General features: G+C 33.8%; 1 pseudogene; it reads right to left on the reverse strand.

Annotated features, from left to right (window-relative positions):
* Window positions 1–8512: 8512 nt before the first annotated feature.
* LOC115419774 (metabotropic glutamate receptor 7-like) overlaps window positions 8513–27951 on the reverse strand; it is a 598752-nt pseudogene continuing 579313 nt past the window's right edge.

Genomic DNA, 27951 nt, shown 5'->3' on the forward strand with positions numbered 1-27951 from the left:
ACTTTGGAACATTATAAAATTACCATCCCCCAGAATTTGTCTTTTGAAATTTGTAGAATAAAACATTTTATGTCCAAAATCAGTCCTATTAAATATCATTTCTCCTGACCATGTAGTCACTCTGATATGGACATCTCAAATTATGTCAGTTTTTTGGGACACCCTGTATCATAATAAATAGTGTTAAATCATTTAGAAAAAGTTAAATAGAGAGAAAAATTTAAATTAAATTAAATTAAAAATTAACTTGGGAATTGCCACCAAAGTAGCACTGGGTCTTTATGGGTTATTGTGCAACCTTACAAGAAAAAAGAAGGAAACTTCACTCATCTAATCAGTCATCCACCACATCCAGAAAACACCGGTGTGCCAGAGCCAAACAGACCACAAAGCCATTATCCTGCCATACCAGTATGTGGGCATGGATCAAAGCATTTTTTCTTTTCTTTTGTTGTAGAGAATACAGATCCACGGTCAGAAGAAACCTGAGCTCAAATAAAAACAATAAAACTATATGTTTGATGACTTCTAGTTTCCACAGATCACCTGTGCCGCAACTGATGGATTTTACTTTTGATACTCACCGAATGGGTTCTACAGTACCTTTCTTTAGAACTGGAAAAAGTCTAAATCTTAATGAATGTATTTTTCTCATTTCTAGTCCAAATATTTCATCACACTTTAAATAAGACATAATCACCTAAAGAGGAACTTTTCAGTGAGATATAAGAACGGATTTTTAGACAATAGATCTGGAAAATCTGGTTTCAAAAAATCTTACCAAGATAATTTTCACTTATTCCATTGACAGAATTTTTTTTTTTTTTTTGCTTAATTCAAGATTTATTTATTTATTTATTTATTTATTTTTGCTTTATTCAAGATTTATTTATTTTTTGCTGAATTCATGATTGCTTTTGCTTAATTGAAGATTTTTTTTTTCTAAATTCAAGATTTTTTGCTTAATTCAAGCAAAAAAAAATCTATCAATGGAACAAACAAAAATTTTCTTGGTAAGATTTCTTGAAAGAATATTTTCCAGATCTATTGTCTAAAAATAAATTCTTACATCTCACTGAAAAGTTCCTCTTTAGGTGATTATATCTTATTTTACGTGTGATAAGAAATTTTACCAAGGTAATTTTTGTTTGTTCCATTGGTAGATTTTTTCTTTTGCTTGGATTAAGCAAAAAATCTGGATTTAAGAAAAAAAAAATCTTAAATTTTAAGCAAAAACAATCATGAATTAAGCAAAAAATCTTGAATTAAACAAAAAAAATAAAAATAAAAAAAAATCTGCCAATGAAACAAGTGAAAATTATCTTGGTAAAATTTATTGAAATAAGATTTTCCCGATCTATTGTCTAAAAATCAGTTCTTATATCTCACAGAAAAGTTACTCTTTAGGTGATTATGTCTTATTTTACGTGTGATGAGAAATCTTACCAAGATAATTTTTGTTTGTTCCATTGGTAGATTTTTTTTTTTTTGCTTGGATTAAGCAAAAAATCTGAATTTAAGAAAAAAAAAAAAATCTTGAATCAAACAAAAAAGTTAAAAAAAAAAATCTGCCAATGAAACAAGTGAAAATCTTGGTAAGATTTCTTGAAATCAGATTTTCCAGCTCTATTGTCTATGAATCAGTTCTTCTATCTCACAGAAAAGCGACTCTTTCGGTGATTCTGTCTTATTTTAAGTGTGATGAGATATTTGGACTAGAAATGAGAAAAATACACTCGGTAATATTTAGATTTTAAATCTCTCCATCTGCAAGTCACTGTTCTGCTTCTTTTGAATATTTTAGTGACACAAAAAACAGGGGGAAAAAAATCATCTAGGGATTAAAACTTAATATCACAACACATTTCCTGTAGTTTCACACTGTAGCTGACAACGTCCCTTCCCTCCTGGTTCATTCTGTCCACCTAGCAACTTTAGACAAATGCCTCTAAGTCTCTGGGGTATGATTAATTACCTATCACACTTCCCAATGCATCGCTGAAAAGTTGGCAAATGATCATTGGATCAGGAGGACGAGCATCAAATCAGCAACAAGGTGAAACTATGAGGAGGCTGATTAATTCCCAGTATCCAGGGGCAGTTTTCAGAGGGCATCCTTAGCAATGGAAATAATTTGCTTCTCCGTGCTATGGATGCCTCAAAGCCTGTCCATTTGGCAGATGGCCAGTGGGAGGGTGCAGGGAAGGGCAGAACAGATACACTCATTTTGCAGACCTCTTCTCTTCTCTACATTTAATCTACTCATGAAATGGCAACTTATCTCAATGTAGGAGATAATGATTTTTATGATGTTACAGGGGGCAGAACGGTCTGCAGGTGGACGACGCCGCACAGCTATTTGCACGGTGCATTCAGGAACGACAGACTTTTCTTTTATTGGCTATATTCAATAGAATTCTAGGTTTAACAGAAATAGAGATGAAGTAGTTCATTTTCTGAAAATTACCAATAAAATCCAGACATTAGTTTTTGTTTTTCGTATCTATTTTCTCCCTGCAAAGAATCCAGGATCGCAAAAAGAACAAAGAAACAGAGACGGAAAGGTAAAGATTCTACAAAACTAAAACTCTCATATAAAGTACGTGGGCGTCCTTGTGTACTTTTTAATGGAGGTCACTGTGAGGCGGAATGAATAGATGTAATATTTATAGGGATGCACCGATACCACTTTTTTCCAGACGGAGTACAAGTACTTACATTTGAGTACTTGCTGATACCGAGTACCGATACAAGTACTTAATAATCCCATTCCAGTTGTTAGTTCCTTTTGTAAATGTGCTTTATTGTCGTTGTCATTAGTCTGACTGGAACAAAGTGCTGCTACTGACATTTAATGTGTTGGAATGAGCGTTCCACCAGGGGGCGCTGCTCTGCATTAACCATACTGGACAAATACCACGAAGAAGAGGAAAGATTAATGACAAGAAGAAAAAGAAAGTCAGTAATAACAAACATGGAGACGACAGAGGAAACACTAATGTGATACTAATGTTGCAGCGTTTTCACTGGTAAAGTTTAAAAGTTTAGCTTCAGCAGGAAGGTTCTGTTGGGTTTCTGTAAATTGTCTTAGAGTCTGTTTTGACCAACTCTATATGTAAAGTGTCATGAGATAACTTTTTTGTGATCTGGCGCTATATAAATAAAATTTGATTGATTGAGTGATTTGATTAGTTTTCCCCTGTAAGTTGCTTTGGAAAAAGGTGTCTGCCAAATGCGAAAGAAAACAAAGGAAGAGAAAAGAGAAATGAGCCAGAAGTTTGTCTGGCAGTGGTCCGCACTGCTCCGTACGTCCATAGTATTATCAGCAGGACTGAGAGCGGCCCAGGCCTGGGTAGTTTTTTCTCTAACTCACACAGTCACTCTTTTAACAGATCCTCTACACTGTGAAAAAAAAAAAGTAATTTAACAGAATTTTCACTGTTTATTTGACATATTTGTCCTGTATTTTCAAGATACTGGAGAATATCAATGAAATGACAAAAATAGACTGTGATTTTACATGTCAAATGGAAAATAACATGAAAAAACTGTAACTGTGAGTAACCATAAAATTCATCCATTTTTTTCAAAGAATTTTTTCTTTTTTCACAGAAAAATACAGTTAAAATACATTTACAAATGTGTCTTAATTTCACAAATATTTCTTTTCTATTTATGAGATTAAACTGTTAATTTAAAATTGAATACTGTAAAAAAATAACAAAACTAGAAGCACTCGGAGAGCGCAGACCTCCGCCAAGACTGATCAGTGCCCCCCCGTGGGCCCCCCCACCCCCGATCACCCCCAAAATGTAATCATTTCTTCCTTATCCCATTTCCAACAAACCCTGAAAAGTTCATCAAAATCTGTCCATAACTTTTTGAGTTATGTTGCACACTAACGGACAGACAAACAAACAGACAAACAAACAAACCCTGGCAAAAACATAACCTCCTTGGCGGAGGTAATGAGAAAAAATTACTGACAATTAACCATAACAGAAGTATTTGTTCCTTCAGTTTAACCAGACTTGTTTGTTACTTGACAAATATCTTGTGTAATTACAGGAGGTTTCGCAACAAAAATGTTGAATAAATGTATTTTTGTGAATGTATAACATGTATAAGCACTGATAAACTGTCCAAATACAGTTTTTATCAGTGGATTGGACAACTGAGTCTCACTGAAAATTATTTATAGATATATTTATAGGGAATTTGATTGTTTTAATACATGTAAATATTCTTTATTAAACATTAAAAAGTCAAAAAAAAAAAAGCAAAATTTCAGGTAAAGTTAGAGCAAAAAACTATTATAATCAGGGAAAATTACCGTATTTTTATGAGATGGTGATTTTCCGTTATTTAACAGTATTTTTTCGGCACCCCTGCTGCCGGAATAATACCGTTTTTTTTTTTTTTTACAGTGTACCTCCACGGTTCCGCTGGTATTCTGGGTCTGGGTACTCATCCGCCAGCTCCTGGAAAACAGATGGAATGTTCGCAGAGGACGGACAGAACGCTGCGTCTGTATCCGTCTGTGTTACTAACGTTACTTGCAGTCAGCGTTACTTTTATCACCGTCATTTATTGTGAAAAATCTCCACACTCTTCACACTCCACACACATTATTCCTCCTCCTTGTACCTGCTGCGCTGAACTGGGAATGTCACACGGCCGTAAGCGGTATCGGTGCATTTGTATTGGATTACATTTACGAGTACAAGTACACACACTGAGTATCGGAGCCGATGCCCGATACTGGTATTGGTGCATCCCTAAATATTTATCAAGGCATTTGTCTTTTTTTTTGAGTAAGACACAAGTATAAAACTGCTTCTCTGAGGGAATATATTAAAAAAAATAACCAAACGTATTTTTTTATTTCATGTTGATACATTCTTGGACAACACCACAGAATAGTTGCATGAGTGGCCAAATGTAAAATCTCTCCCACAACATTGGCACATTAAGCAGCAAGGGCAACATGAATATACCTAGTACAAACAGTAGAAAACATACATGCTTTCGGTTGTTTTTTTTTTGTTTTTTTTTTATAATTATTTTGTTTTTAAATATATACTCATCTTTTTTTCTCAATTTCCCATTGTTTCCAGGAAAAAAAGAAACCAATCAAAGCCATATTCTGCCGTGTGAGAAAGAGGAATTCAGTTACATAAAAGGTAAAAGAAACCGAACGGAAAAGGAAAAAACAGTACAATTCAGAGCAGACAGGTGGAATCAACTGTGTCGCGAGAATTTCATTATTTTCTCTTTTTTTTTTTCAGATTCTGTTTCAACATCAAACATATCAGGCATGCATTTGACAACCTTTGACATCAACACCTTTTTGTTGTATCAGTAAGCCCATGAAATCACCACAAATCTAGTGACGCCTGGACCAAGGTTCTCTTTAAGTTTGGCTACAACAAAGTTAAGGGTCATCATCATCATACACCTACAAAATACTGGAGAAGTCGTGTATGTGCGTGTGGAGAAGGAACACACATGTCGGCATGGAAGTTGCGTTCATCATGGATCACAAACAACAGTTCAAATGAAAAAAAGGCCTTTGAAACACGCCTGTTTTTTGTTATTTTTTTTTGGCTTTTGTGTTCATGGCCAGGTGTAGAATCTGATTTTCACCACTTTGGTGAACACTGAACATGAACTGAGAACCCTCCTGTGGTGTTCCTCTCACCATTTCACCTCATCATGCACTTTTAGGCCTTTATGAAATCAGGCAATTACAGATTTCTTTCACCAGACACGTCGTCATCGTTTGTGTACAGCAGTGATTTTCAACCTTAGGGTCGGGACCCCACATGGGGTCGCCTGAAATTTCTAGTAATTCGTAAAAAATTACAACTTACTAGTAAAAATTTGTATTATATAGCCTAAATGTTGCCTAAAATTAGCTTTTATTTGCAACATATTATAGCAAACTATTACACGATCAAAAACAAATAAATTCTAGCAAATAAAATGTCTCTTTTGAATGTCTGGGGTCGCCTGAAATTTTGAATAATTTATTAAAAAATAAATACAAAATTAAAACTTACTAATAAAATTTACATTACATAGCCTAAATGTTGTTTAAAATGAACATTTATTTGCAACATATTATAGCAAACTATTACACGATCAAAAACAAATTAATTTTAGCAAAAAAATGTCTGTTTTGAACGTCTGGGGTTGCCTGAAATTTCTAATAATTTATAAAAAAATAAAAAAATAAAAAATTATAAACATACTAATAAAAATTTACATTACATAGCCTAAATTTTGTCTAAAATTAACATTTGCAACATATTATAGCAAACTATTACATGATCAAAAACAAATTAATTTTAGCAAATAAAATGGTTTGTTTGAATGTCTGGGGTCGCCTGAAATTTCTAAAAATTTCTAAATACATAAATAAAAAATTAAAACTTACGAATAAAAATTTACATTACATAGCCTAAATGTTGTCTAAAATTAATGTTTATTTGCAACTTATTATAGCAAACTATTACACGATCAAAATCAAATTAATTCTAGCAAATAAAATGTCTCTTTTGAATGTCTGGGGTCACCTGAAATTTCTAATAATTTATCTAAAAAAAAAAAATAAAAAATAAAAAATTAAAACTTACTAATAAAAAAAGTGACATTATATAGCCTAAATGTTGCCTGAAATTAACGTTTATTTGCAACATATTATAGCAAACTATTACATGATCAAAACCAAATTAATTTTAGCAAATAAAATGTCTCTTTTGAAAGTCTGAGGTCGCCTGAAATTTGTAATAATTTATTAAAAAAAAAATTAAAAATCATAAACATACTAATAAAAATGTACATTATATAGCCTAAATGTCTAAAATTAACATTTATTTGCAACATACACGATCAAAAACAAATTAATTCTAGCAAATAAAATGGTTTTTTTTTAATGTCTGGGGTCGCCTGAAATTTCTAATAATTTATAAAAAATAAATAAATAAATAAAAAATTAAAACTTACTAATAAAAATTGACATTATATAGCCTAAATGTTGCCTAAAATTAACATTTATTTGCAACATATTATAGCAAACTATTACATGATCAAAACCAAACTAGTTTTGGCCAAAAAAAAAAAAGTCTGTGTTTTCAATGTCTGGGGTCGCCTGAAATTTGTGACGTTAAAATGGGGTCACGAGCCAAAAAAGGTTGGAAACCACTGGTGTAGAGGCGACGTGGACTTCAACCCAAATCCGTGTGTCAGTCGTTCATTTGTTTTTCAATTTAAAAACAAAAAACAAAAAAACCCACAATTTTTTTTTTTTGTTTTTGATTTTCAAAACCAGAATGAAAAACTGATAACGGTTCGTTTCTCCATTTCCTGATTTTGTGCTCAAATGAAAAATGGAAAAAACAGATAACGATTGTTTCATCCGATTTTGCTATTTTCAATATAGTTCAGTTGTCTGACCCGGAAGTAGTCGTTACTAGGGAAAAAATAAACACACAGAATCATGGCCAGACTGGAGGAATATTTTGCTATAATTAAGCGGCTGTTTGACACGTACAGAAGCGTATTGCATTCACACAAAAAATTAATTTGGCTCTGTTTTTCTGAATTAATTAATTCAGAAAAACAGAGCTGAATTTAAGTTTTTTCAGAAAACAGTATCTTGTTTATTCGGAAAATTCCGTTTGTTTATTTTTTCCCTAGTAATGACTACTTCCGGGTCAGACAACTTAACTACATTGAAAATAGCAAAATCGGACGAAACGGTCGTTATCTGTTTTGTCCATTTTTCACTTGAGCACAAAATCGGGAAATGGAAAAACGAACCGTTATCAGTTTTTCATTCTGGTTTTGAAAATGAAAAACAAAAAACGAGTCATTTTTTTGTTTTTAAATCGAAAAACAAATGCACGAATAATACGCAGATTAACCCACATTCCTAAATCTGAGATCCACATAATCCAGATTTGTGCCACATTAACTACGAAGCTGCAAAATCAGATTCCAGGTGGCGACATGAGCAAAAGCCCTAAAAATCTCAAAGCGAAGAATATGGCTTTAATAAAAAACAATGTGCATCCAAGAAGCGAGAGTCAAAGTAGGTTCATCATCGACGTCGTAATCCTCGTCGATTACAAAAAAAAAAAAAAAAAAATCATTAACTAAAATAGGCCAACATATAAGCCGTCAAGAACTACACACAGGTGAACAGGAAGGTTTGGAAAACTTGCAGTTTCATAGTACATTTAAGGGACAACGGGCGGCTCCAGAACGGTCACGCAGTGCAGGTCAGTGAAAAGCCGAGGCGGCTGCTCTGAATGACACCGACAGTGAAACGCCGCCGCTGCGACCAGGCTTTAACGTCCACTGATGCATTCAATGTTTGTTCTCTGTACCATCGACATTATCAGCTTACAAACAAAAGATTCTCAACTTTACATATTTATATTTTCTTAAGACTTTTGACGTGGTGTTTTCCCCCCAAATCACCACATTTGTGTTTTTTTTTGTTTTGTTTTTTACATCAACACTTCACATTTGTTCACCTTGTCTCTAAGCTTTGTTGCTTCTCTTTGTTCCCACGACGACGGCTTTTGCTTTTGCTTTTGCTTTGGCAGGCGACCGCTGCTTGCTGCTACCCCACATCTGAAAGTCTGTGTTGGGCAATGAAGCACGTGGTACCACGAAAAAACAAACAAACAAACAAACAAATAAACAAGAAAACTCAAGAGAGAAAATAAAAAAGAAACGGTAAGTATCGCCTTCCTTTTCCTCTCCTTTTTCTTGTTGATAGCCGGAAGGGGCCGGAGACAAAACAACTCCAACCATCGCTCTCTCTTTTTTTCCCCTTTTTCCTTTTTCAGTCTGTCTCTCTCTTTGTGATGGAGGAATGCTGTTAGATCACAAGGTCATTGTAGCTCACATATTTCTTCTTTGCTGCCGGACCTACAGGGGAAGTAAATGAAGAAAAATAAAAATCACATTTGGATCCTTCCAGCATTTCTGAGGTTAAAGTATATGTGACTGGAATGAAATGAGGATTAATGACGGCACTCAAAACAAATTATTGCTTTTAAAGTTTTTACAATAAAAGCCTGAGTTATGAACTCTCAATCAGAATAATGCCGTGAGCACGTTTACCTCAGATTTACCGACAGAAAAGCAGAGAACTGCCTCTTTTACTAACATTTATATGAGATCAGTATGTGTTGTTATTATCTGATGATGGATGGGTTTGTCGTTGTTGAGAGGTCATAACTCAAAAGGTAAATTATCTGCAGCAGAGGAAACAAAACACAAAAATACCTGACATACTGTATGTTGTAAATGAGATCCGATTTTTGCATTCATTTTGCATTCAATAGTATAAAGCAGTTACCCCTCAAATTGCTCCATCAGAATTATACATAAGAAATTTAGATCCATTCTTCAGTAAAAAAACTAATTACACTGGGTTACGAAAAAATGTTTTTTGCAAGTTGTCTAGGTTTTCTCAACTGAATTAGGACCATTTTGCACCGCTAAATCCAAAAATGACATCTGTTTTTCTCAATCAGGTCAGGTTTTTTTGCTAATTGGATTTTGAAAAATTGGATCTTCTCACAAAATTGATTACATTTTTGTGACTTTATCAGTTGGTTTTTTATATAGTTCTCACCCAAAATAGGTTTTAAGAGAAAAAAAATCATTTGATCACTTGATTCCTGTTAGGTACAATGGTGTATTCAGCGCAGATAGAGCAGAATACGTCAGGCTTATTTTTGCAAGATCTTCTAGTCGGAGCCATTTCATTCACCTGTAATATTAAAAAAAAAACATTAATCATAAATTGGCAAAAGTCAAATCTTCAGAACTCGTTTATTGCAAGAAATATGAAAGAATTTTGTATCATATGATGTGAAAATGCCCATAAATGTAAGCAAAAATGTTAAAAAGCCAATATGTAGCATAGTTCAGAAAGTTGACCTGATTGAGCAAAATGAATGTGATTTTTGGATTCAGCACACCAAAATTATCCTAAATCAGCTTAAAAAACTTCAACAATACATTTGTTGTTGACCAGTGTAATAAATGCATGAACGCAGGGCTGTCAAACTCATTTCAGTTCAGTTCCACATTCAGCCTAATATGATCTAAAGTGGGCCGGACCAGAGAAATAATATAAATAATAGGATAAGAACTGATAAATAATGTCGACTCCAAAGTTTTCTCTATGTTTTTGAGTGAAAAAAGTCAAATTCCATTATGAAAATGTTTACATCTACGAACTGTACTTGAACATAACATGAACATAACCTGAAAATTCTTCAGAAAAAAAGTGCGTTTGAGTAGTGGTTTGTTGTTCTTATTTATCCATTCTACTTATTTGTTTATTTTATTTATATTGTTGTTTTTAATTGTATGGCTTTTAATCTATTCTTGTATTTTATTCTTTTTATTTGGGTTTTACTTATTCTTCTGTATGGCACTTTTGTTTGTTTTTGTAAAGTTTCTGTGTCTTTAAATCTATTCTGTGTTTTATTCTTCTATTTTGGTTTTAATTTTTCTCCTGTACAGCACTTTGGTTCACTGCAGATGTTTTAAAGTGCTTTACAAATAAAGTTGGATTGGATTTTATCATTCTCTAATACCAGTTATTACCCACTTCATGGAGATAATATGCAAAAAAAAACAAAAAAAAAAACAAAAAAAAAACCTTTTTTGCTTAAGAAAACTGTTAAGTACAGTCTAATAACAATGAGCGATTGATTTACACTCAAACATGTTTGTGCAGATCAGGTTTATCACGATCAGCAAAGTTCCAATAACACTGGTCAACACCAAATTTATTGTTTAAGTTTTTTGAGCTGATTTAGGATCATTTTGGTGTGCTGAATCCAAAAATCACATTCATTTTGCTCAATCAGGTCAACTTTCTGAACTATGCTACATATTGGCTTTTAAACATTTTTGCTTACATTTATGGGCATTTTCACATCATATGATACAAAATTCTTTCATATTTCTTGCAATAAACGAGCTCTGAAGATTTTACTTTTGCCAATTTATGATTAATGTTTTTTTTTAATATTACAGGTGAATGAAATGGCTTCGACTAGAAGATCTTGCAAAAATAAGCCTGAACGTATTCTGCTACATCTGCGCTGAATACACCATTGTACCTAACAGGAATCAAGTCACAAGTTTCATAAAGTGTGCTTACCAATCTTATTTTGGTATTAATTATTATATTTTGTGAGAGGATCAAATTTTTCAAAATAAAATTAGCAAAAAAACCTGACCTGATTGAGAAAAACAGATGTCATTTTTGGATTTAGCGGTGCAAAATGGTCCTAATTCAGTTGAAAAAACTTAGACAACTTGCAAAAAACATTTTTTTGTAACCCAGTGTAATGGTATGAATTGGCTGATATGCAACTAAAAGCACAAAACTCATGAATACACAAGAGAACAGCTGTCCACTGGAGTGACCACTATGCATGAAAGGGTTAAGTTGTAAATATATATATTTTTTCTTTCTTTCTTCTTTTACTATTATTTATTTATTTAATTTGCTTACCCATCTACATATTTATATTTCATTTCTTCCTGCCTCACCTCAAGCATTGTGTTTTTTTCATGTTCTTTTGATCTATTTGTATATGGCATTATGTAAATAAAGTTTTGGGGAAAAAAAAAAAAAGGTATAAAACAGTTAAGTGTTTGCGACTTAAGTTAAATCCAGCAGATGTCATGTGCAGCTCTCCCTTCAGTTCTGACCACTGTCCTATCTTCCCTGTGCAGTACTCGTCTCCATCCCCTCCACCGTCCACTGCTCGGCCCTCAGCGTTCATCCACTGACAAATGGTTCCGAGCCAAAAGCCCTTCATCAATCATTTCATGGAGATAAAAGAGAAAATGGCATAGTTTGCATATCGAGGCCCCAGAGTGTCAGTGAACCTCCCTGACTTTGTCACAACGACGTCTTTTCTTTCTTTCATTCTTTTTTTTCTTTTTTTTTTTTAAAGCTGTTATGCATCTGTCAGAGCCAACTATTCAATCACAGATATGCTGCACATCCTTTTAAAATATTTTGCCAAAGTTTTGTGCCAAATGAGTTTAACTTCTTGGACTGACAGTTTTAATACCTCAGACGTGTTTGTCAGCCATTCCCACTGAGATGAAACGTAGCTTCAGGTGAGGATTTAAGTGGATTTGTGGAGAAGACAAATGTTTTTCTTAAAGTATTTAGCACAAATACAACTGTAAAAAGACAAGTGACTGCTTTAATTCTCTCTGCCTTATTCTTCGCCAAATACATTTAGAAACAAATAATGTGTTGTAAGAAAAATAGTCTGCGGTGAAGTTTTATTGACACATCAGACTGAATTGTATTTTCAGTTTTAAGGTGCACTTTAAAAAAAGAATCTGCAATTTAACAGAATTTTTACCGTTTTTTTTTTTTTTTTTTTACAGATTTTTTTCCTGTATTTTTAAGATACGGGAAAATATCAATGAAATCACAAAAGCAGACTGTGATTTTACATGTCAAATGTAAAATAACATGAAAAAACTGTAACTGTGAATAACCATAAACTTTAAATTTTTTAAAAGAAATGTTTTTCTTTTTTCACAGAAAACTACAGTTAAAATACATTTGTAAGTGTATCGTAATTTCACAAATATTTCTTTTCTATTCATGAGATTAAACTGTTAATTTAAAGTTTAATGCTGTAAAAAAATAATAAAACGAGATAAAATTACTGACAATTAACCGTAAAAGAAGTATTTGTTCTGTAATTTTAACCAGACTTGTTTGTTAATTGACAAATATCTTGTGTAATTACGGGAGGTTTCAGAACAAAAATGTTGAATAAATGTATTTTTGTGAACGTATAACATGTATAAGCACTGATAAACTGTCCAAATACAACTGAGTCTCATGGAAAATTATTTATAAATATATATTTATAGGTAATTTGATTGTTTTAATACATGTAAATATTCTTTATTAAACATTAAAAAGTAAAAAAAAAAGTAAAATCTCATGTAAAGTTAGGGCAAAAAACTTCATTTTAATTATGGAAATTACCATATTTTTTATGAGATGGTTATTTTCTATTATTTAACAGTATTTTTTTGGCACCCCAGCTGCTGGAATATTACCGTTTTTTTTTTTTATTTCTTTTTACAGAGCCAACTATTCAATCACAGATATGCTGCACATCCTTTTACAACATTTTGCCAAAGTTTTGTGCCAAATGAGTTTAACTTCTTGGACTGACAGTTTTAATACCTCAGACGTGTTTGTCAGCCATTCCCACTGAGATTAAACGTAGCTTCAGGTGAGGATTTAAGTGGATTTGTGGAGAAGACAAATGTTTTTCTTAAAGTATTTAGCACAAATACAACTGTAAAAAGACAAGTGACTTTTGGAACTGTTTGTTTTAAATCTCTGCCTTATTCTTTGCCAAATACATCTAGAAACAAATAATGTGTCGTAAGTAGGGATGTAACGATTACCGGTATAACGATAAACCACGGTAAAATTGCCGACGGTTAGTATTACCGTTTAAATTCTAATTATTATGATAACTGTGTTTGATTACCGCACTTTTAGGGGAAAAACGCCTATGCAAAGATCTGCTTTTATGTCAAATATTTGAGTATAGTTTTAATTTATTACAATTTTGATTTTCTATACTTTCTATAATATTTGGAACCAATATTCACTTTTAAAGTCTTTGAAAAGGTTCATTCAGCATCTTTGTGTTATTTATGCAATAAATTATATACATTTTTCAAATTGGTTTTTATATTTTTTTTGTGTTTTCTGGCCTTTTATGTTTTTATAGTAGGTGAAAGTGAAAAAAAATAATAGGCAGATGATATAGATGAAGTTGTGCTGAAAAAAAAGATACTAAACATGGGTATAGTAAACATTTGTTTATATAGTATATAAAGGCAAAATCAGAAGTACTTAAAAACAGCCAAAATATTCTCAGACCACAAAGGGTTAATATTTGAATATTTCTGTGAATAGAAAGTGCATTGTGCCAATTATTTTATTTGTTTTTTTTTTTTGTTTTTTGTTTTTTTTTCAAAATACAACTTGATTAAATTCTTTCAGTGTGTGTATCAGTACTTTTTGAACACTTTGGGCACAATTTCAACAATACCGCGATAATTTTGATAACCGTGATAATTTTAGTCACAATAACCGTGATATGAAATGTTCATATTGTTACATTCCTAGTCGGAAGAAAAACAGTCTGCAGTGAAGTTTTACTGACACATCAGACTGAATTGCATTTTTTGGTTTTAAGGTGAGCTACACATGCAAGTTTGAGAATCCCCTAAGAAAATTTAAGCAGTATTTCATTTTTGCACGCACCCAAGGCAATGCTAAAAAAAAAAAAAAAAAAGGGGGGGGGGGGGGGGGAGATATGGAAGAGGAGCTTGTAAAGATTCTCTCTGAGAACAGCCGAGCCTATATGAGTTTTAAGAGATGTAGAAGCCTTTGTTGTATAAGAAATCAGCTTCTGGAGAAAGGCAAGACAGGCCTTATAAGAGTGGAATCAGAGAGATTTGGCCTTTGAAGACAGACTGAAACCAGAATAACAGTGAAAGATAGGGGTCTTTGTTGTCAGGAATCAGCTGTAGGAGAAGAGAGGAAAGAGACAGAGAGACAGAGAGAGAGAGAGAGAGAGAGAGGGCCACAAGAGCAGAGGAAAAGAGATGAAGCCATCTTAAGTGACTGAAGGCTATAACAGCGTCAGCAGGTGAGAGGAGGAGAGCAGAGAAGGTGAGAGAGCCAGATTGAAAAGAGAGAGGATTCTAAAATCGAGTAAAGGGGGTAGGGGTGGGGGGGCGGTAAACCTGAGGCTGAACGAGTAAAGGCTGGAGACAGGGAAAAGAAAGAAATCAAGTGAGAAAAAAAATAAGAGGGGGTAGTTTTGCGACTGGATGGTCACGTCGGCCCAGTCCGACAGATGGCTGCAGAGGTCTGCAGGGAGTCCTGACTGGACTGCAGGACGCCAACACAGCCACAGGACCGCTGGGCGGGCTCTAACACTAACCCGCTCTGAATAGCAAAACAGGCCGGGGTCTGGACTGGAGTCCACGCCATGTCGGACTCACTAGGAAACCCCAAACTGTGCAATAACCATGGAGCTGCCTGATGACTAGGGATGGGAATCGGTAAGAATTTAAAGGTGCAGGAGACTTTCATGAGCAGTTTTTCATCAGATCTGTCAAACCTCAGTGTCATGAATCTGTGAGTCTGTCTGTCATTACTCACCTGAATCTCTTGCATTATGATGAACAATGTTGAAGCGCCATCCTCCAGAAACAGACCTATGTTTACAAACAGAGACGGGAGGGAACTCGGGCATCTTCGGAATTTTGTTGCGATGTGCATTGTGGGAAGTGAAGGCTGACAGCGGCAGCATGGCCATATAATATTATATGGATGAAACAAACACGTGGAACAAACTGGCATTTCCCACAATGCACGTCACGACAAAATTCCTCAGATGCCTGAGTTCCCTCCTGGCTCTGTTTGTAAACACAGGTCTGCTTATGGACGATGGCGCTTCAAAACTGTTCACTGTGATGCAAGAGATTCAGCTGAGTAATGACAGACTTACAGATTCATGATACTGAGGATATGACTGAGGTTTGACAGATCTATGAAAAACTGGTCACAAAAGTCTCCCGCACCTTTAACAATTCTGATTCCATTATTGATTTTGCTTATCGATTCGATTCTCTTATCGATTCTCTTTGGGTGAGGGAATAAAAGAGTACAAACTGGTGTGTTTGCATTAACTGTCTTTTACATTTCCATCTGCACAGAAAATATAACATATACAATATGTACAAATAATAAGAACAGATGACGCTGGGCCCAGTTTGGGGGGGGGTACAGTGAAAGTGAAACTATAGATGTTTTACTAATTCCTCTATTGCCGTATTTGGAGCCGGTTCGACTCGGCTCATCTCCCGTTGTTGTGCATCTCATTTCCTTTCCCCTACTTTCCTAAAACTTGTATTTGAGGGGGTACGACGTTTGTTGCCTGCACTGGAACCGGAACTGGGCCCGGATGACGGTCTGGTGTTCACTCTGCCACTAGATTCACAAGCACCGCTGAGTAGAGAATCAAATGAATCACATGCTGTGGACAAATGTTTGAGCAGATTGGAGGGATTCCACCTTTAGAAGAAATGGAAGCTTTGACAGAGTTCAACTGGACCTGGTGTGGTCTGTTTGGACCTGGTGTGGTCTGTTTGGACCTGGTGTGGTCTGTTTGGACCTGGTGTGGTCTGTTTAGACCTGGTGTGGTCTGTTTGGACCTGGTGTGGTCTGTTTAGACCTGGTGTTGACTTTTTGGACCATTTCTGCCTCAACGCCATGTTGGCTACGTTCTGACCAAAACAATGCAGCGTACGTGTGATGTCATCGCGCATGCACAATGAAGACAGAATCGATAAGCAGAATCGTTAAGCAGGCAGGCAAATGATTCCAAGGAATTGAGCTACTGGGATCCGGTTCTCAAAAAGAACCGGTTCTCGATTCCCATCCCTATTGATGACAGATGATTATCAGGCTCCGCTCAGGAATATCAGCAGGGGTTTGGTCTCTCTGGTGCTGAATAAAGATTTTTTTTTTCTCTCTTTTTTTTTTCATCTGATAAAAGCCCACTCGCTGACATCCAAGTGACTCCAGGGGCAGGGCAGTAAAACTTGAGGTCTCGGGGGTGGGGGGTCAAATGTACCGCCACCCAAAATAGTACCTGCAAAACACCAACGAGAAAGACTGTAAATCAGCTCCTCAAATAGAGTGTCATATCATGCTCTGCTCTCCCTCCTCATGTAAAAGTTATGAGTCAATTGAAAGATGGCGATAAAGAGCTGTGGATGTGCACTTAACATTCTGTCCACACACTCCCCCCTCCCTCCCTCTGTCACACTCAAATGTATTCCTTTTAGTTCTCTCTCTCTCTCTCCTCTCTCTCTGTCTCTCTCTCTCTCTCTCTCTCTCTGGACCAGCTCTCTCTCCATCTCCTCAAACCTCCAGAAAAAAAAAAAAAAATGGATCAAGGTCAGGACAGCAAAGCAGAAGTAGAAGATTAATTTGCTCTTACCTCTGATAAATTATGAAATTAGCCTGTCAGGGGGGAGAAAAACATTATTTGGTGAGTTGTCCCTGAGAGCCCCAAAGGGAATCCCACTGCGAGATGGTAATTTGATCACATAGGCATGTAATTTCAATTTGTGCACTTTTTATTTCTAGGAGCATTTGGGTTGAGTTTTCTTTTTTTTTTTTGGTTCTGATTTACTGAAGACCAAACGCATCTGTTTAGTGACAAAACTGTGTCATAGGAACTCCAGCATGATAGAACTGTAAGATAAACCCTAAATATTAAATTCTTCTGTCACCCAACTAACACGAACCTACTCATTACCTTGAGCAGACAGAAATGAGTCATACATACATCTTCTGACTGAAAAAAAAAAAAAAAAAATCTTCACTTTCTAATAATAGACTCAGTGAGTAGGCGTTATGTAAAATGTAAAAGACATTCCTCATGCTGTTGGCGTACTATATCTACAACACCTTGTTCTTCTATTCAATGATAATATCAATAACAGAACAATGAGGATACTAACATCAGTGTTAATAAAGTGGACATCAACAAAACTGTAATTTCAACACATTTTCATTGTTTTTCCTTCAGCTGCACCATCACATACATGTATGTTCTGTACATGACAGCAGCTGGAGGGCGAAGTCAAAGGAAGGTTAACGTCTGGTCAAAACATTTTTATTACACTCATCTGCACCATTACTTATATTTTCAGGAAAATGTATTTTGAAATGAGAATAAATTTGTGAAAATTTTTTTGAGGAGTTTTATGAATGTGAATGTTTGTAAAGTGACAAAATATTGTGCCGTCATTCTGGGTTCATTTTATAAACTCTCATAAACAAACTGCATTTATTCCAAATACATTGATATTTGACTATTATTTTATATTCTAAACACAGTGTTTAAAATTAATAAATGCAAAATACATTTGAATATAATATTATTATTTGTACGTTGCAAATATTGTATAAAAATGTATATGATATTGACAATTGAAATAAAAAATGTTTAATTTGATATTTACTCTTGTTGTCCATCCGTGATGCTGCCATTTGTCTAAACTCTTTCTATTTAGGTTTGATCAAATATTTTTTCCATTTTACCAATTATTAGGTTGTAAAAAAAAAGGGTTTAAGGTTTACACTGAATATTTAGGATGAAAATGTCAGAGGAACTTCACTTCAGAGAACTTTGTAATTCTTGCAAAAAATAGATGATAATTTTTTGTCCAACCTGTGACACAGTAGTTTTTGATATTTTTCATATACATATATATATATATATACACACACACACACACACACACACATATATATACATATATACACACATACATACATATATATATATATATATATATATATATATATATATATATATATATATATACATATATATATATATACACACACTACCGGTCAAAAGTTTTACAACACCCCAATTTTTCCAGTTTTGTATGTAAATTCCAGCAGTTCCAGTCCACTGAACAGCTGTAAATGGTACAAAGGTTAGCAGTGAACTGCCAGAGGTAAAAAAAAAAAAAAAAAAGGTAAGGTTAAACAAAACTGAAAATATTGTAATAATGTATAATTTCAGAATTATACAAAAAGGTGAACAAGAAATGGGCTAACAACTGAAAGCAGTTCTGCAGAAATGGAGGTTGATCAAGCCTGGAAAGTTGGTGCTACCAGTTCCTCCAGGTGTCCCAACGTTTGTGAATTCCTTCCAACTTCCAGTTGCAGGTCTGATGTGTCCAGTTGCAGCTAAAGCCACTGCTGAGACTTCAGAATAAGAAACAGAGGCGTGGCTGGGCCATGAAACAGCACCAGTGGAACTACTGAAGACTGGAAGAAGGTGTTCTGGACTGAATAAAGCTGCCACTGTTCAGTCTGTTCCCAGTGGAAACTCTTCCTCTCTTCCTCCTCCTCTCTCTTCTCTCTTCTTTCAGCTGTTGTCCTGTCAGTCTGCTCTCGCTCCAGCTGTTTTCTGTCCTAAACTCTTCTTCTGCTTCTGTTGTGTCTTTGCTTCTTCCAGACCTCTTCTGTCTGCATTTCCAGTCCAGTTTCAGTGCCTTTGGATGCTGAAGGAGACTGGACTTCCTGACACCTGGACTTTCTTGGACATTTCTCTGGAGGACACACCTCCATTTTTCAGTCTTCTGATGCTCTGTCTCTCTTCTCTGGTTAATTGCCTTTTCCTCTTTTCCATTTTTATAGTAACACACTACTTTCTGCAGTCCAATCCTGTTCAGATAATGCTCCATGGGTATGGTACCAAAGTGTGTTCCACACTCCTGTTCTGCAGACACAGGGGGTTGGAGGAATTCACAAACGTTGGGACACCTGCAGGAATTGAACCACCAACTTTCCAGACTTGATCAACCTCCACTGCTGCAGAACTGCTTTCAGTTGTTAACCCATTTCTTGTTCTCCTTTTTGTATAACTCTGAAATGTATATAATTTTCAGTTTTGTTTAACCTTAGCTTTTTTTTTTTTTTTTTTTTTTAACCTCTGGCAGGTCACCGCTTACCTTTGTACCGTTTCCAGCTGTTCATTGGACTGGAACTGCTGGAATTTCAATACAAAACTGGAAAAATTGGGGTGTATTAAAACTTTTGACCGGTAGTTAGTGTGTTTTCATTTAAAAATATTTGAAACTAAATTTTTCCCTTTGAGTCTGTTTAGGATGCCATGTACAATTATGTGTAACATTTGTCTTAAACTTATCTGGTTCATTAGTTATAATCAAAAAGTAGTGGGCGGTCCATCCGTGACGCCCTTGACCCCACCCTTGTGTAGAAACATCCACACTGATGTTAACATACCTGAGCTCCAAAACACACTGTACGTTTCCATCCAGAGCACAGCGGCTTCATTAACAGCAGATCAGTGAGGAGGATGGAACGCTCATTAATGTTGTGTGTCCTGCGACTCTTACACTCAGGGATTAAAGGCTAATAAAGTTCTATGGCTGTGTAATAAAGCAGACTCACCACCAGTGCTTTTCATATTTAAGGACCTGAAACTCAGAGACGGACCGGATCACCCCAGTATCACACTGACAACATTAAATATGAATTCAGTATCATTCAAGCCTCCCAAACTCGGGCTCAGAGGTTAGTTTGTGTTCGGTTAACACCAGCTTTCAGCAGGTGGCGTCTGCAGGAGCCAAACTGCATGTTGTAATTTGCGCCAGTCTTGTGAATTCGACTAAATTTGCACGGAAGCATATTCGCATAAAACAACACAGATCTTTAAATATCCTCCCGTTTACATTACACTGGCTCTGTGTGCTTGGCAGCGTGGATGGCTTTGTGTATGACATGCAGTGGTTTTATTTTGTTTGCACTGGTTTTATGCCTGCAGAAGCTGCGCAATCCTGTTTTGGATCTTACCGTAAGTTTTTTTTATATATCTGCACTGAAAAAAAATCTGTAATTTAACAGAATTTTCTCTGTTTATTTTACGGATTTTTCCTGTGTTTTTCAGATACAGGAAAATATCAATGAAATTCCAAAAACAGACTGTGATTTTACATGTCAAATGTAAAATAACACGAAAAAACTGTAACTGTGAATAACCATGAAATTTCCATTTTTTGAGAGAATTTTTTTCTTTTTTCACATAAAAATACAGTTAAAATACATTTACAAATGTATTTCCCAAATATTTCTTTTTTATTCATGAGATTAAACTGTTAATTTAAAGTTTAATACTGTAAAAAACAATAATAAAATGAGATAAAATTACTGACAACCGGTATTACTCCGGCAGCAGGGGTGCCGAAAAAATACTGTTAAACACTGGAAAATAACCATCTCATAAAAATACGGTAATTTTCCATTATTAAAATACAGTTTTTTGCCCTGACTTTACATGAGATTTTGCATATTTTTAAAAAACTTTTTAATGTTTAATAAAAAATATTTATATGTATTAAAAAAATCAAATTACATATATAAATATAAATAAATAAATATATATAATTTTCAATGAGACTCAGTTGTCCAATCCACTGATAAAAACTGTATTTGGACAGTTCATCAGTGCTTATACATGTTATACATTCACAAAAATACATTTATTCAACATTTTTGTTGTGAAACCTCCTGTAATTACACAAGATATTTGTCAATTAACAAACAAGTCCTGTTAAAATTACAGAACAAATACTTATTTTATGGTTAATTGTCAGTAATTTTATCTAGTTTTATTATTATTATTATTTTTACAGTATTAAACTGTAAATTAACAGTTTAATCTCATAAACAGAAAAGAAATATTTGTGAAATTATGATTCATTTGCAAATTTATTTTAACTGTATTTTTCTGTGAAAAAAGAAAAAAATTATTTTACAAAATGGACATTTCATGGTTATTCAGTTACAGCTTTTTCGTGCTATTTTACATTTGACATGTAAAATCACAGTCTATTTTTGGAATTTCATTGATATTTTCCTGCATCTTAAAAATACAGGAAAAATCTATAAAATAAACACAGACAATTCTGTTAAATTAGATTTTTTTTTTTTTTTTTTTTTTTTTTACAGTGTAATTAGTACATTAAATATGGGGAAATATCTGATTTTTCCTTAAAAATGCAAAATACAGAGGGTAATCATAGAGTAAATGGAGATAAATCACTTAAGAAAGGTCAAAAATAGAGAAAAACTCATTTGGAAAGCACTGGGTTTTTATGGGTTAATATCAATTTACATAACTAAATAAATAAATAAACAAAAATCAATAACCTCAGATGCAGTAAAATACTGAACCTCGAAAAACAGCCACTACATTAAAATCCAGCCAGTTCACAGTGTACTAATAAATATATGATCACTAGATTCATGGTTCAGTGAGCGCAGTAATAACATGGTGTATGACTTTTCAATCGGTTTTAGCAGCAGTTTTACAGTTCATATAGTAAAGTATACGCTTTAAATATCCAAGAAGTGTTTCTGCTCAGCTCTGATGGTTTTGTTTTTATTTCTCTGCCTACGTGACCGTTCTTCCCTTCATTGGTTCGACTTCACATGAGTCCAGGCTCTTTGGTTTTCCCTCTACACTCTAAAAAATGATTCATGGGGTTAGTAAGTTAAGCTTAAAATCAAGAGCTTTTTCTGCTTAAAAAATTTAATTTGTTACATGTACGCATTTAAATCAGTTGTTTTATTAAGTTGGTGTGAATGAAAAACAAGGAAAACAGTCTTAACTTTGTAACATATTGATTTTGAACAGACATTTCTGCCTTTGACTTCACATAGAAGTATATTAATTTAGTTCAACTTAAAATCTTGTCAACTTCCTCTAAAAGCTGAGTACAAATCTGATGAGGCTGGACATGTTTTACTGACAGACCACGCCCACCACAAGAAATGGAGGGAAACACAGAAAAAAAAAGGGAGAAACACGATGTTGCACAGAACTTTACCAAACTTTAACCCTCCAGTATCCCGTCCAGCAATGCCCTTACTAAGCACCAAGTGTGCCTTTTTCACACACTTGTGGAATAAAAAAAAAAAACATACAGTTTTTTAATTCTTTTACACTTTTCTCGATTCCATCAACTTGAGCTGTAAATAAAAATACCAAATACTCAATAATTGTCACATTTTTTAACTCTTTAAATGCCGTGTTTGTAATGTAAACAAACCAAAACTATTTTTTTCAATATACTACATAAAAATTGGATTGGATATTATTTGATTTTTTCATCCTGGCATATGTCAGCGATTAACTCCAACATTGGTTAATTTGCATTATTATATTTGGCACAAGGTCAAATGTACAAAAATACTAGCATCTGTCATCAAGTGTGCGTAAAATGCACACCTATAAATCAAACAATTAAATATTACATACTGATTTATTTTTTTGCTCTAATTTGATTTTATTTTTGTAAATCCAGGTCAGCCCTAATCAGACAGATCAAATGGAAGAAATGGTGCGTTTTAGGTACACTTGGCTGACAGATGCTAGTAATTTTCTTTTGTTTACAATGTGCACATTTTAGTTGGTGGACAGAATTTTATAGATCTTGCAAAAATGAACAACTTTTGAATTCTAACCTTATTTAAACTGTGAAAAATAATATGACGTTTTTTAAAATGAAGTGCACAGTGTGCTTAAAAGGCACACCCGGATACCGGAGGGTTAAGGCTTGATAGAATTTAACTTTGTTTCTGCAACAATAGTTTAGATTATTCAAGGACTGAATAATACACATTTTGCTCCTTTCTAATTTAAATTGTAGTTTATATTGTGGCGTGTTTGCTGCATTGCATTGTGGGTACTGGGTATATTGTTGAAAATGTGTTCTTTTTCTGTGCAGGGGTTCGGCGGGGTTGTGGTGTTAGTGTTCATTTGGATTTAATGTGTGTATGTCAGTGTTTATTGGCCTTTTTGTGTTTGTTTTTGTATTTTTGTACAGCTGCACCATGAGTCAGAGCCAGAGGAAGAACTATGGCTTTACTGTTCATCTAAGACTGTTATAGTACAATGGAAATTTTAATGGTTAATCAAATTAAAAGCACTTCCTGCATTGGCAAATGACATTAAGCTGAATTCCATTCATGCTACAGTATATTAAGTTGAATAATTTCATAACTATTATGGTCAGGGATGGGATTTTGAGTTTGATTATCTTAAAAAAAGTTGTTTAATCAGTGATAAATTAATCTGGCTGCAACTGAGTAAATTAGTCAGTGTAAGCTAAAATGCTGAGTTGAATGGTTGGATAGTGGGGTTGATTTTACAACAGATTTAAAGTACAAATAACTTGTCTTTTAGTGTTTTCTACTTAATAGTTAAAGCAGTTTAGCATTAAAGTTGAACCTACTTAAACCAATTGATTAGTTGATCATTACTCAAGTCATTAAAGTGCAATCACTTGCCTCAGATTTTTTGAGTAAACTCTACTTATTCGGGCTTACAGTGTAGTTCAGTTCCACTTTCAGCCCAGTATAATCTCAAGTGGGTCGAACCAGTAAAATAATAACAGTGGAAAAAAGTAAAAATCTGAATAACACGAACAACTGGAAACATCTTAAGAAAAACAAGTGCAATTTTAACAATATATAATAGTTATTAATATTTTTTTTTTTTTTTGCTTAATTCAAGATTTTTTTGGGCTTAATTCAAATTTTTTAATTTTGCTTAATTCAAGATTTTTTTGCTTACTTCAAGGTTTGTTTTGTTTTGTTTTTTGCTTAGTTCAAATTTTTTTTTTTTTTTTTTTGCATAATTCAAGATTCTTTTTTAACATCTACAAAAATCTGAATAACACGCACAACTGGAAACATCTTAAGAAAAAACAGTTCAATTTCAACAATATTCTGCCTCAGTTTATCAGTTTATCATTTACACATGTGCATTACAACTTACATTACAATTACAAATGCACCAAACATTTAATAAAAGGCAGAATATTGGTAAAACTGCATTTATTTATCTTAAGACTTTTCAGGTTTTTCACATTTTTTGTGAAATAACAGTTTTTAATACAAACATTTTCATGTAATTTGACTTTTTATTTACACTAAAACAAAGATAAAATTGGCTGTTTTCATTATTTATAGGTTTAATATGATAGTAATTTACTGCTCTGACCCACTTGAGATCTAATTGGTCTGTATGTGGAATCTGAATTAAATGACTTTGACATCCTTGATTGTTCATATCTTCAGCGTAATTTTTGTATTTCACAAATTCATCCCACGGGCCGGATTGGATCCTTTGGCGGGCCAGATTTGGCCCCCGGGCCGCATGTTTGACACCTGTGTTGTAGAGTAAAAAACAAATCATGTTGTTTGGACGAAAGTAATAGAGTTTACCGAACTAGAGAAGTCTTGTGGCATTTACGCAATTATGGCCAAGTTGAAATAACTGAAAAAGATTAACGGGAATTGTTACATCAGTTTTGTACGTTGAGCCAACTTATCACTTTTTAGAGTGTACTTACTGTTGGGGTCGACGTTCTCGCAGAGCTCCGTTTTGGCTTCTCCGTTGGGTCTGTCGCTGGCCTTGTGAGAAAGTCGTGACGACATGGTGGCGGCGGTGACCACGGCTTTAAACGACCGTTTCCTCTTTTGCACGTTGAGCTCTGGGTGGAAAATGATGACGTAGACCTTAGGCATGTAGAGCATTCCGAGGGCCACGGACGCGCTGAGGTTCATGGAGATGGTCAGGGTGGTCGTCTGAATGTACAGCTGAGGGCGAGAAAGCAGACGCAGTTAGAGGAAATGTGTAAGAATTTACTATTTTAACCCATAAAGACCCAAACATCCACTGGCGACCAAAACCATTCACTTATATAAACTGTTTAATACCTGTTGATCCACTAATCCTATCGATACATGTAAATAATTGGTGTAAAATACAGTTTGTCGCCTTTTCATGGTCAACAGATATGACCCATTTGGACGTTCACAGGCTCTGTGGTTACCATGGAAACACTGTCATCTTCTACAATATTGATTCACCACACTGTAAAAAAAAAAAATTCTGTAAAAAAAAAACGGTAATATTCCAGCAGCTGGGGTGCCGAAAAAATACTGTAAAATAACGGAAAATAACCATCTCATAAAAATATGGTAATTTTCCATCATTAAAATACAGTTTTTTGCCCTAACTTTGCATGAGATTTTGCTTTTTTTTTTATATTTTTTTATTTTTTTTTTTACACTTTTTAATGTTTAATAAAGAATATTTTCATGTATTTAAACAATCAAATTACCTATAAATATATATATATATATATATATATATATATATATATATATATATATATATATATATATAATTTTCAATGAGACTCAGTTGTACAATCCACTGATAAAAACTGTATTTGGACAGTTTATCAGTGCTTATACATGTTATACATTCACAAAAATACATTTATTCAACATTTTTGATGTGAAACCTCCTGTAATTACACAAGATATTTGTCAATTAACAAACAAGTCTGGTTCAACTGACAGAACAAATACTTCTTTTACGGTTAATTGTCAGTAATTTTATCTCATTTTATTTTTTTTTTACAGTATTAAACTTTAAATTAACAGTTTAATCTCATGAGTAGAAAAGAAATATTTGTGAAATTATGATACATTTGCAAATGTATTTTAACTGTATTTTTCTGTGAAAAAAGAAAAAAAATCTCTTAAAAAATTTTAATTTTATGGTTATTCACAATTACAGTTTTTTTCATGTTATTATACATTTAACATGTAAAATCACAGTCTGTTTTGGTCATTTCATTGATATTTCCCTGTATCTTAAAAATACAGGAACAATCTGTAAAACAAACTGAAAATTCTGTTAAATTACAGATTTTTTTTAGTGTAAACTGTTTAATACCTGTTGATCCACTAATCCTATCAATACATGTAAATAATTGTAAAATACAGTTTTTCATCTTTTCATGGTCAACAGACATGACACATTTGGACATTGCGAGGCCTGTAGTTACCATGGAAACACCGTCAGCTTCTACAACATTGACTCACCAGTAAAACCCATGGAGTTGGATCAATGACAGTGGATGGACGCACTGGGTTTATGTTCAGTTAATGCTATATTTCACTGAAAAAGTCCCTTTATCTTCAGTTTTTTCTGTTTCTGATATAATAACCCTGAACTTTAATCTGAACTTTTATGAATATCTACATGATCAGTGAATTAGACATAGGAAAATACCTGATTTTCTCCAAAAACTGCAAAATACAGAACATAATATTAGAATTAATAAGGATAAATCCCTTAAGAAAGGTTAACTGAGGAGAAAATCATTTCAGAACTGCCACAAAAGTAGCAGTGGGTCTTTATGGGTTAAAGAAAGGTATTCATGAATAATGTAGACCTCCATCAGTGCCAATAGTCAGCTGTAAAAATGTAATTATTTCATGAAAACAGTCGGACAACCTCAATTCACGTATCTCCATTCATCAACCATCCCCTCTAAATGTATTTTTTATATTTTACCTCTTTAATAAATTATTGAAACGCAACTGTAGTGACTAACCGACTATCACATTGACTATAATTGAAATTATTCTAACAAAATTCCAATCAAAAGGTGTATGGCATGGATGACACACTGGGTTTATGTTCAGTTAATGAGAGATTTTTTTTGAAAAAGTCATTTTGTCTTCAGTTTTCTCTGTTTCTGATATAATAACCATCAACTTTACTCAGAGCTTTTATGAACATCTACGAAATCAGTCTATTAAATCCAGGAAAATACATGATTATCACAAAAAAAGCACAAATACAGAGCATAATATTATAATGAATGGTGATAAATCACTTAAGAAAAGTTAAAATAAAAGAAATAAAATTAATTTGGGAACTAAAAAAAAAATTAATTTGGGAACTAAAAGTAACACCTTTCAGTGCCAATAGGGTCTTTCCAAATGTATTACCTCCCCATTCCATAGTCATTAATGCACCCCCCTACCATCAGATAGGACTAGGGGTATGAGAAAATATCGGTTCTGCAATATATCACGATATTTCATTTCACAATACTGTATTGATATTAAAAAGTACTTTATCTTGGGGTATACCATTCACAAAAATACAAAATTATATCTTTGCAACTTTTATTAATGGACAATATATAAGTAACATTTACACAACATTTGACATATTTTTTCTGCAGTTTAAATTGCCTGTTAAAACTTCCTTGGTATTTCCAGGTTCATATGTAATGACTATAACCTTTGAATACAATGTGAAAATACACAATACAACTTACTCTTCCCACACAGTTTATTTACGATACGAACGACATATTTAGTTTTACTTGAATAATTCCAGTTCT

Source organism: Sphaeramia orbicularis, chromosome 5, assembly GCF_902148855.1.
Source record: "Sphaeramia orbicularis chromosome 5, fSphaOr1.1, whole genome shotgun sequence".
NCBI classification, from domain to species: Eukaryota; Metazoa; Chordata; class Actinopteri; order Kurtiformes; family Apogonidae; genus Sphaeramia; species Sphaeramia orbicularis.